Source organism: Actinia tenebrosa, unplaced genomic scaffold (assembly GCF_029948245.1).
Source record: "Actinia tenebrosa isolate PJP-AT-01 unplaced genomic scaffold, QUT_ActTen_1.0 PGA_scaffold13__45_contigs__length_12533684, whole genome shotgun sequence".
In the NCBI taxonomy this organism is placed as follows: domain Eukaryota; kingdom Metazoa; phylum Cnidaria; class Anthozoa; order Actiniaria; family Actiniidae; genus Actinia; species Actinia tenebrosa.
Genome location: NW_028292573.1, coordinates 3,850,421 through 3,861,430, shown reverse-complemented (window position 1 = coordinate 3,861,430; position 11,010 = coordinate 3,850,421). Strand labels below are relative to the sequence as shown.

Below are 11,010 nucleotides of genomic sequence, written 5' to 3'. Positions count from 1 at the left end.
AATGCGTTCAGTATATGGGACAAAGTAGATAATGCTCTCACCAGTCAAGTGTCGTTTTGTATTATTTAAAGAATATCAGTTTATAAATCAAAGTCTATTTTTTATTGATTGAATGATACTATTTAAAAGATCTATAAGAAATAAAAGTGACTGTTTAAGTTTTTAAGTTAAAAATTAACGTTAACATGCACTTGATCTTTATCTTTTGCGTGAGGTAACGCCGTTATTGACTCTTATAGCGCATTTAGTTTCAATTCTCATTCAAGTTCTTTCTACCATCGCTTTTCTTTTGATAATGAAGTTTGCTAATAAGAAATATTTTAAGGTAAGTAAACTTATTCATTGGCTGATTTGTAAAATTTGTAGTTAAATGATAGCACATTTAAGATCATCACGTTTCAGGCCAAGCGTCATTTGCAAAAGCACTCGATAGACTATCTGAGACTTGGAACCATCTTTGGTTGGTTTTTCAATGAAAATGAAAAGCCATCGATATCCAAAAAAGATGGCTTTATTGTAAGATCGACTCAAGAATATTTCAGAAGGACTGAATGTTCAGCACGGGAAGTGAAAGCCGTCTACAACGCTTGGACAAAGGACATCGGCGGTGCTAGAAGCTACGCACTTAATTTTCAGGAAAAAAACAGTGTTCGTAGCGTTCTCTCAAGAAAAGGCGAGGTAGGTTCATATATTTGTCCAAAATTTATAAGTTTTTTTTATTGATTTGAATGGATTTTAATTTTGTTTGTGAAAATGGTTTCCGGCCAAACATGCCAGAGTTAAACTATAATCATGCCAATCAAGATTTTTACCAGCTATCAAGCAGTTTGGTATGCCGAGATAACAGAGCCAAAACAAACCGTCTGAACTGTTTAAATGATTAAACTAAATTTTTATTGTTACTTTAAACAAAAGTTGATGAAACTTTTTGGGGACAAAGTATGTTATATTTATGAGGACAGCTATATTCCAGCTCGGAAACTCAGAGCGTGGGCAAAGCTTGTATGTGTACTTAATGGTAGTGGCTATTAACAAATGCAACAAAAGCTGCGTTAACATACCACAATAAGCTAAAGAAACAGTTTATCAGTGAGTACCCTCGACATATAAAGCTACACATGTGCTATACTATACTATTATACTATTCATCTAAGCTACAGCCTAGGGTTACAATTCCTCAACGTTGACAGTTCAGGGAGTAGTATATCCCTCGGCGTATCATGACCTTTGTTTAAATTACATTATCCGGTAATTCTTATCTTATCATTTTGGAAAGGTTTTATTTGTTTTCAATTATGTTGTCAATCATTGTAAAACAAAAAATAAGATAAATGTTTTTTGTTGTATTAAATGAATAGAAAAGTACCTGGGAATGTGCGCATGAATTGATAGAAGATAATCTAATGAACTAATGAATGACGACTAATAAATGAATCAAGTTATTATATAAATCGGACTGGATGCATTCAATGGGTGGATCGACACGTAAATGGATGAATGGTCGCATTAATTGAGTCGAATAAAATTTTGACGGATTAAATAATAAATGAATACGCCTGCATTAATTTTGGGAAAGAAGAAAAAAGAAAATGAAGAAAATGCATGAATAATAATGATATTCATTGTTAATAAATCGTTTTTAATTAACAATAATAACTCAATAATTGGTCTGAAATAGGAAAGGAGAAAAAAATTTAGATTAATTACAGTTTTCTTTTACAATTTCTAAAATTTGATAACACCAGCGTTAAGATGTACTAAAATATTCCCATTCATTCCCATTCATTGATAAACTGTGTAAACATAACCATCCTCTATCCAAATTCTGAAAATTTTCGTTTATAATTCACAAATCCGAGTAAAAAAAAATATTTCTGGCAATTTTAATGTCTAAATGAATACACAATATGAACAATAATGACGTTTATCACCTACGAGATTATCATTCAAAGAGTACAAAATTTCTTTTCTAAAGAAATCTTTTTATAAAGTCCTGACTCCACCGGCAGTTATGAGCAGAAATCGGTGAATTTGATGAATTTATGTAAGTATGAATGAAGGAGTAAATAGAATAATACAAGAAGAACCGAACTAAGAAGTAAACGGAAAAATGAATTTGCAAATGTCTAACAAATATAAAGAAGGACAAAAGGGGAATAAAATCCTGCAAGACGGAAATTGCCCATTACCCCACCCTTATCATTTTTCTAATGGTCCATATCCCTTAATAAAAGAACAAATGGATGAATACATACAAAAGTTGCTAAAGAATGGTTTGACGGACGCAAACAGAGTGAAATAACAAACGGCCGATTGTCATAAATAAGTGCACAAATGAAAAAATAAATAATTGAGTGTGAGTTGAAAAAGATGAATGAATAAATGAATGGATGGATGGGTAAATGTTATGGATGAGTGCGTGAATAAAACGATTAGTGAGTGAATGACATGAATTGAATGAATGAATGATATAATGAAGATATGCATGAATGAATAAATGAATGAATGTATGAATTGTTTAATGGACGCATTAAAGGGGAATGTTGTGAATGAATGCGTGAATGAATGGATGGCTAAATGGATCACATGACTGAATTTTAGGGGTGCAATGTATGGTAAAATAAAGATATGAATGGATGACCTGCAGGAAGAATGGACGGAGATATAGGTGGATTTGATTTGTGAACAAATAACAAAAACGATAACAACTGACATATAATAAAATTGAGAACTGACATACGAAGGATCAACGGCCCTGGGGACGCCGGGGGTAATCGTGCGGGGATGCTCGTCGTATCTCTTAGGGGTAAAAATCAGCGATTTGGTCTCTTTTAGTGCCGTAAAGTTGATATATTAAGCAATTCAGCACTTTCTGGTATCTTTTAGGGTGTTGAAAAAGGAACTAGCTCATCGCAATCATCGCATGTATACAAATCCAGTCATTAATTAATATTTAACAAAAGAATCTCTGGTGTATTTTTATAGAACAGTAGGAACTCGTGGATAAATTGAATCACCGTAAAAAGCTTTGTGAAACTGACGTTTCGGATGTTAGTCCTTCGTCGGAGTAAGTGGAAAGAAAATATGAGAAGGGATGAATAAATTATAAATACTAAGATGGAAAATAAAGTGACCAATGAGAAATAAGCATATGAAGAAATAAAAAGAAACAAAAGGACCGAAAAAAACAATAAATGAGAAATGGAAAGTGAAGCATGACTAATTAAAAGTGAAGTGTTGATTCATCCCATGGGGACTGACAGTGTCAAGTGAGTGAATAAGCCGCATTTCTAACGTTTTGCGGGAATTATTACCGCCGTGCAATAAACTTAAACCAAAGACAATGATGTTACATTATGTTAGATTATGTTAGATTTATTATGTTGTATTTTGATAGTATTGTTTTTGTTGTATCTCTTATTGGTTAAAAATTGCCAAGCCACGCCCTTTTGGAAAAAACGTCCAATATCTTTTAGGGTTATTTTGAAAAATTTCCGACGAGCATCCCCGTAAGTTTACCCCGGAGTCCCCCCCCCCCCCACCTCCTCCTCCCGGGTCAACGGCACAACCAAATGACTGAAAGAATGAACCGATTGAAGGGTTGGAAGATCTGTCATCAGATCTGTCAACCGGGAGGACGGGGTTCGAATTCCAGCCGGACAATCACTCAGGGTCTTAAAATGATCAAGGTGAGAATGTTCTAGCTTTGTAATTAGTTCGGTATCTAACTGTGCATTGAGAAGTTATTGAAATGGACTATATATAACACTGCATTACACTACAATAATAATTTAGCCTTTTAAACAACTATTTCGTCATTGATGATGTTTAAAGATTAAAGGATGATATCCTTTACTCTAATTAAAGGTTTTTTGAGTCTGACTTATAATAAAATTTTTCAAAACGTTTTCAAAAGTGATGAAGGTACTAGCCAGAACGTTTTGAAATATTCTATTGTATGTCCTAGTAAAAAATCTATCATATTTTATATAGTATTATATTATTTGGATTATATCTGGCACATGTTAGAGACAAATGAACTTAAATTTTTCAATTCAATCGGTAGAGTTTTGATGGCATTTATACTGAAAACAAGTACGAATGTCTGTCCAAAGGCCAAAAAGTTGAAAAAGAATCATTTGAAGCTGTCCAAGAGAAAAGCAACGTAAGTATGCTTAAGTTTCATATTACTTTTTAATTTGTTTCTTACAATAACCTTTCCTTTTTCATTTAACATAGCGCACATATTATGCTTATGTTCACTGCTGTTTTCCAATGTAGGTTTTTGAAAACAAACGAAATCTGAGGAGAAAACGAGAAGTAAGTCTACTTTTTTACATTACCAAGATATTTACCAAAATATGTGAAACAACTTACTAGAATGGAGTCTTACGGAATACTTTTCTAGTGACGGTATTTCGATAATAGAGTGCTCACATTATATCCGTGAAGCAAATACTAATTTTTAGCGCTAAATAGTGATAATTAAACAATAGCAAACAAAGGATTCTGTATGAAATAATACTAATTAGTACTATTTAATGTTCACGGTTTTAGTGCGTGCACTCTAAACAAAAGACGTCGATAACCCAGAGCAAATGACTTATTTGGTAAAGGTTTACACGATGGAAATTTATATGAAATGTCTAGAATAACTAAAACTCAAAGTTAACTTCAAGAACTCAATATCGTTTAAAATTTCGTTTTCGTTTTAAATTTTTAGAAATCAGTTAAACTGAAAGATTTTTTGGTCACTCCACTCTTGTTTCCTAAAAGAAAACCCAAATCAAGCGTCGTACAGAGTTTAGCAGATACGGTTTCCAAGGTATGATACTTAATTACCAAAAATCGTACGTCCTGCTCTAAATAATCAAGACTAAAGATTTTGTTCAAAATAGGAGAAGAAGAATATTGTGGCAGAACAAAAAAAGACACAAGAAGACACCACAGCTCCATTAGCAGAAGTAACTTGCATCAACCTTACTGTGCATCTCGTTTGAAATAGCCAGAGCAGCTGCATAAACAAACAAATATATTGTTTTTCTTTGCCCATTGCAGCCAACAAATGATGTTGAAATGGACAGTTGTGGTGAAAAACTCAAACCAACGATAGTGCTTGAGGTAGGAAAAAAATCATTAATTACAAAGGTATGCCTGCCGTCTATAATAATGAACTGACATATTTGCTGAACTACAGAATGATGGCGTCGATTGAGTGGTGAGCGAGTGTACAGCGGTAGCATATGTTATGATCACTTATTATTCTGAACTAGTGACTGTTATACGGACGATGCACTGACCCATCTTACCATTTTTTTTGGTGACAGACAGTTAACCATAGTGGTTAACTAGTGGTTAACAGAATGCTTGTTTTTGTCATGTTTCTGACCTAAACGTTTTTTATTATAACGGAAAACCCCTTTTCTCTTTGTGCAAGTTTTTCACTAATATAAAATTCCCCTTTACGTATTTTAGCCAAATAATGATGACGCAAATGGGCTTGATGTTCCATGTGAAGAAGTCACACTAAAGGTATGTCATATTACTTGTTCTACTAGATGTAAATGACAGTTAATATACTCCAAAGCATTTGATTGCTTACGCGTGCACAATATTTCGAATATTTGTGAAATATTTGTTGTTAAAAGGCAAAAGTGCAAAAACACAACACATTAGCGGTAGTTAATTTTTAAAGGTACCCTTTCTTTAGACCACGTTTCTGATAATAACTTTTTATTTTCTTATGAAGGACGACATCACAGTAGAGACTGTTTCAAGACTTACTCGTTCTATTGCTACAACAGACAGGGTGTTTTTCACTGCATCGGTACCCAATAACTCCACATCCGTTATGGAATCATTTGATTGGGATAAGATCAAACCATCTCGTTCTCGCCGAACGCATCTTGCTAAAGGATGGACTGATGTCGTTTACAAATATCTGAACAAACTCAACCCGTACTGCCCTTTTGTATTTAAAGGGCACAAAGCTAAGCGATTTTCTAGTCGACAGAGCACTGCCAGTTATTCATTTATTGCAAGTGGCCGCTGTGCTTTCAAAACCTGCCCTCTCCAATTTAAAGTTTTCATGTTATGCAGTGAAGAGAGGCAACGTATTTTGCATATTGCTTTTAACGGCGATGTGAAGCACGACCTGAGCATTAGAAAGGCTCGTCCCATCACCGGCGAAACAAGGCAAGAAATGGTTCAACATTTTAAAAAAACATCTGAAAAACCCTCCACTGCTCACAATGAAAAAGTAGACAACATTGAGAGTTCGTCATTTAGTGCTGGTAATTGGTCAGGTGCAGGTACAAGTGTCAATGTTGTTCAGCAAATTGCTAGTGAAGCTAGGCGTTCGTTGAGACTGAACGACAATGCCATTGTGTCATTGGACTCAATGCGCAAAGCATTCATGAACGAAGAAGGATTTTCTTCGCTTAAAATAAAGGGATATGTGCAATATATAGCTGCCTCTCCACTTGTCTTTCATCTTTGGACCGAAGGACAGATTCGCCTTTGGCACGACACCTGCCGCAACATGGTGGCATTTCTTGACGCTACAGGTACCATCATATCCAATTGGGATGACAATCGAGTTTTGTACTACACGTTGGTCGTTCCCAGCCCTGTTGCCGGAAAACCACCTTTACCAGTTGCAGAATTGATAACGAGCCGTCACAACGTGCCCACTATTCAACACTTCTTGCAATCCTTTAGGTACGCTGAGGGGCTTTTGTTTGGTCACAACAATGTTCGAACGCCAATGCAAATAGTCAGTGATCAGGGAAAAGCCATACTACTAGCATGCCTCCAGGAATTTAATAAAGAAACTGTGCTATCGTACCTCGAGCGAGCTTGGCGAATAGTTCACGGCAAAGGAAGTGAGAAGGATTTTACCTTAATGACACCTCATATCTGTTGTAGCCATTTGATGCACAACGCAAGTACCATCTGCAAAAAAATATGTAAAACTAACAGCAAACGTTGGTATTCTTTCTTGCTGTACTCAATATCTCTTCTTGTTAATGCCTGTACATTTGACGAGTTCCAACAAATTCTTGAAGACATATCCCTTCTCTTTCTGACCTCCCACAACTGTCCCCAAGTTCAAAAAGCATATACACGAATTCAACAAAAAATTGAGAAATTAAACAAAGAGGAACCTCAGATAGAACACAAATGCACAGACGACTGTGCTAACATGGACGAGTCTTTTACAAAACCTGATGCTAAAGGTCCATTTGCAAAGAAGCTGTTTGAGATAACTCACAGCATGGAAGAACGTTCCAGTACGCTTGTCATGGGAAAAGACGAAAACCGATGCTATTCACCAGAGTTCATGGAATACTTAAAGCGTCTTCTCCCAATTGCACCTTTGTGGAGTAATTTTTTCCTCTGTAAAATTTCAAAATCAAGATTCTAATCTAAAAAAAATTCAAAAGAAGTAACAACCCAAGGTACGATCGAGAACTACATGAAGTTAATGAAAACAGACGACTTCAATGGAAAACACCATCTCCGCGTCGATGAATTTGTGTCTCTTCAAAAAACGTTTATTCAAGCTAGGTGCCGTTTATATGGCGACACAATACAAAAACGGGCTGTCATGCAATTGAAGCGAAAAAGAAAAGAAATGTGCTGTGATGATCTCGATCTCTATTCTGGATCAACCGAGCAATGGAACAAAAAGGTCAAACGATCGTCATCTCCAGATAAGCGCCGTGGACAGTTCCAGCAGCCACCTTCCAACGCAATGCCAAAAACCCCAGTCAACTCAAAAGTAAATTTAACCAAGAACACTTCTAGAAATTCAAACAAGTCAACGACAACAACTATGAAACCAATAAAAAAACAATCTTCAGCGTACTCAAATTATTTGACCAAGAATTTTAAATCATTTTCAAACAAAGGTAAAGATCTCCCAGCAGTCTCTAAAATAGCTTCTAAAAAGTGGAAGCGACTCACTGCCGAGGAAAAAGATAGCTATGATATGAATGACATAACTACTGGTTCTCTCGAATCCAGAATGCCAAAAGGTAAAAGAACGCCACCATCTACCAGCCCAAGTTGTCCTATTTTTTCGATAGGAATGAAAAACAAACACAACAACTGTTGGTTGAACGCTTTGTTGCAATCTTTCTCAGTTACCACTTTAGGTGATATTACAACAGAGGACGCAAAACCACTATTTCCAATGATGTTCAATTACCTTGCCATGATTTTTACAAGACTTAAGGAAAGTGCAGATTATACAAGGCCATTGAATCCCACTGATTTACTCAAGCAATTACACAAAAAGGGTCTGAAGATTGGTAAGCAACACGATGTTCATGAAGCTTTCTCCAAAATTATGGAAATCTGCTCTTTCGACCTTGGTGGAACACCCATTCCTTTTTTTTCTACGTTTTGGGGCGCAGTGCAATACAAGAATTCCTGTTGCACTTGTGGAAATTCAAGAGAGAGTGAAGAGGATTCATTTCATTCACTTGCTGTGGAGCTCCCCAGAAACGGAATGACATCTTCAGTAAAGGACTGCCTCTTTGAATATTTCAAGGAAGAAGTTCTTATCGATGACAACAAATTAGAATGTGGGACTTGTCGTCAAAAGACTTGTCAAACACGACAGGGTTTTTTAAAAACCTGCCCCCAGAACTTTGTCTGTGTACTAAAACGTAATGATGTCACCGCAAATACTAAAGATCATTCTCCATTGACATTGGACATCACAATCGATGTATCACAGTTGAAGCACGAGGGCTCTCCACCCACTGAATACATATTAGCAGCTGTAATACTCCACAAAGGACAGGCGTTGAGTTCAGGTCATTATGTTGCCCTACAAATTTTCCCTGACAATGATACTGTAGTACTTTTTGATGACGAAAAGGTCGAACATAAAAACCTTGCATACTTGTCTAAAAGAATAGTCACAAGAGAAGTATACATGCTGTTTTATGTTAGAGTTGATGGAGAAAAAGATAAAAACACTGTACACTCAGCGGAGATCGAGGACGCGAGCAAGTATACCGATTTCAAAAGTGAATTCTCTCACAATAAAAGTGGTTTCGACAGTGTAAACAACATACAAAGCGAAGACGGAGCGCAAAACGACAACAAACACAAGATTGAAGTTCACGATACAAGTATTGACGACGCACGTACAGCTGAAAATGAAAAACAGCAAGAACACAAATATATTTCACCCTATGACGCACTGGATATTACCAAAAAAAAATGAAATCGTTGGGACAGTGAAATCGCTTAAAATATACGGACGGGATTTGAAAACCTTAGAACATCCTCCTTTAAATAACACATATGTATTACCGGACAACCCTGGAGAACTCAATGACACTATTATCTTGGCATACCTATATTTGATCAAACAAGCGTTGCTTTTGGAAAATAAAGAATGTGTTGTTTATGATACCAATTTTTTTTCGCAGCTTAGGTCAGTTTTTTTCCATTCTCCAACAAGTCCAAAGACAACGCAAGACCTCTTAAATCTCTGTCATTCACACTTTAAGAAAGTCGACCTGACAAGCGTTGATCACATCGTGTTCCCTATACACAGATCCATCCGTTATAGACATTGGGCTATTGCAGCTGTGGATGTCAATGTCAAAAAGATCACACTGTACGATCCTTTGCATAATGGAGATTTTCAAGAATGTCTGCTGGAAGCTAAAATGATTAAATGTTATCTATCTGCGATTGCAATAGTAAGGGGATATTGTAATTTTTTTGACGATTTGAATATTTCAATGGATAATCACCACCCAAAGCAAGACGATGCCGTTAGCTGTGGTGTTTTTTGTTTAAAATTTGTTCGAAACAAAATTCTTGGATCATCCTTTGAAGCCGTTCATCGAGCATCAATCATGGATGATATTTTACAAGGCGGTATTAAACATGACCGTAACTTTTGCGAAAAACTGACAATTGACATTGACTTACCCAAACGAAAACAGTGCGAACGTGGCTCTAAATGTACTCTCCGCTTTATTGCAAAAGATGATGCTTTTCTAAGGTACACTTGGAAGAAGGAAACGTCAGAAGGAGAGATCATCACACTTGAAGAAACCAGCAATAAGCTAGTCTTTACTGTTGATCAAAGCAGCGATGGATCATACTTTTGCGAAATGGAAAGTAGCTTTGGAGACATCATTTGTACAAACACCTGCATCATAACGTCAACAACCTACTCAACCTCTATTGCGTACAGAATATCAGCAGTTGTCCGTGAGTGGAAATTTTCCCGAATCCAAATAAAAGAGGTAGAACAAACAATCCAAAACATCATCCCGTTTGCATTAGAGATTATAAACACACCGACTTCTAAAGAATCACCGGACAAATGCCAGCAAAGGCATCTTATATACCTAAAATCATCGCACAAAGAACGGCTTGAAACAAATTACACATTTCCAGGAATAACCTACTTCGAGGAAAACACTTTGGATGACTTGCTGCAAGAATTAGCCAAACGTCTGCAAACTTCAAACATAAGATACAACTTTTGCACTCCGCAATACATATCAAAAGTACTTTTTCCTGAAATCATCATTAAACTTATCACCGATAGAGAAAACTGCACTTACGAGGAAGCTTCAGCTATAGCGTACGACCAAACCCCTGAAACTAAACGGGAACTGCACACCTCTAGCATCGACATTAACATAATTAAATCTAATGAAACCATTTACCTAGCAACAACACAAAAGCAATCAAGAAGAAAAGAAAAACCAAGAAAAGTTATTAAACAGGCAAAATAAACCCATACCCAAAAAACCTGACCGTCACAGCTTTCTTTACAAAAAAGAAATAAGTGGCTGCTAGTCCATCTACAAAGCTCGATTGTCACTGTTAACATGGCTACTAGTCCATCTACAAAGCTCGATAGTCACAGAAACCATGGTTACTACTGCATCTACAAGGCTCGATAGTCACAGTAACGGTGTCTGCTAGTCCATCTACAAAGCTCGATTGTCACTGTCACCATGGCTG

The 11,010-nt window shown here is 36.3% G+C and overlaps 1 long non-coding RNA gene across 1 annotated transcript; it reads left to right on the top strand.

The window, feature by feature from the left end:
- Positions 1-4,040: 4,040 nt before the first annotated feature.
- LOC148911648 (uncharacterized) lies at positions 4,041-4,961 on the top strand. The gene is made up of 4 exons (XR_016119601.1): positions 4,041-4,165; positions 4,282-4,320; positions 4,724-4,825; positions 4,899-4,961. It is a non-coding gene; the product is annotated as an uncharacterized LOC148911648 (long non-coding RNA).
- Positions 4,962-11,010: the final 6,049 nt, after the last annotated feature.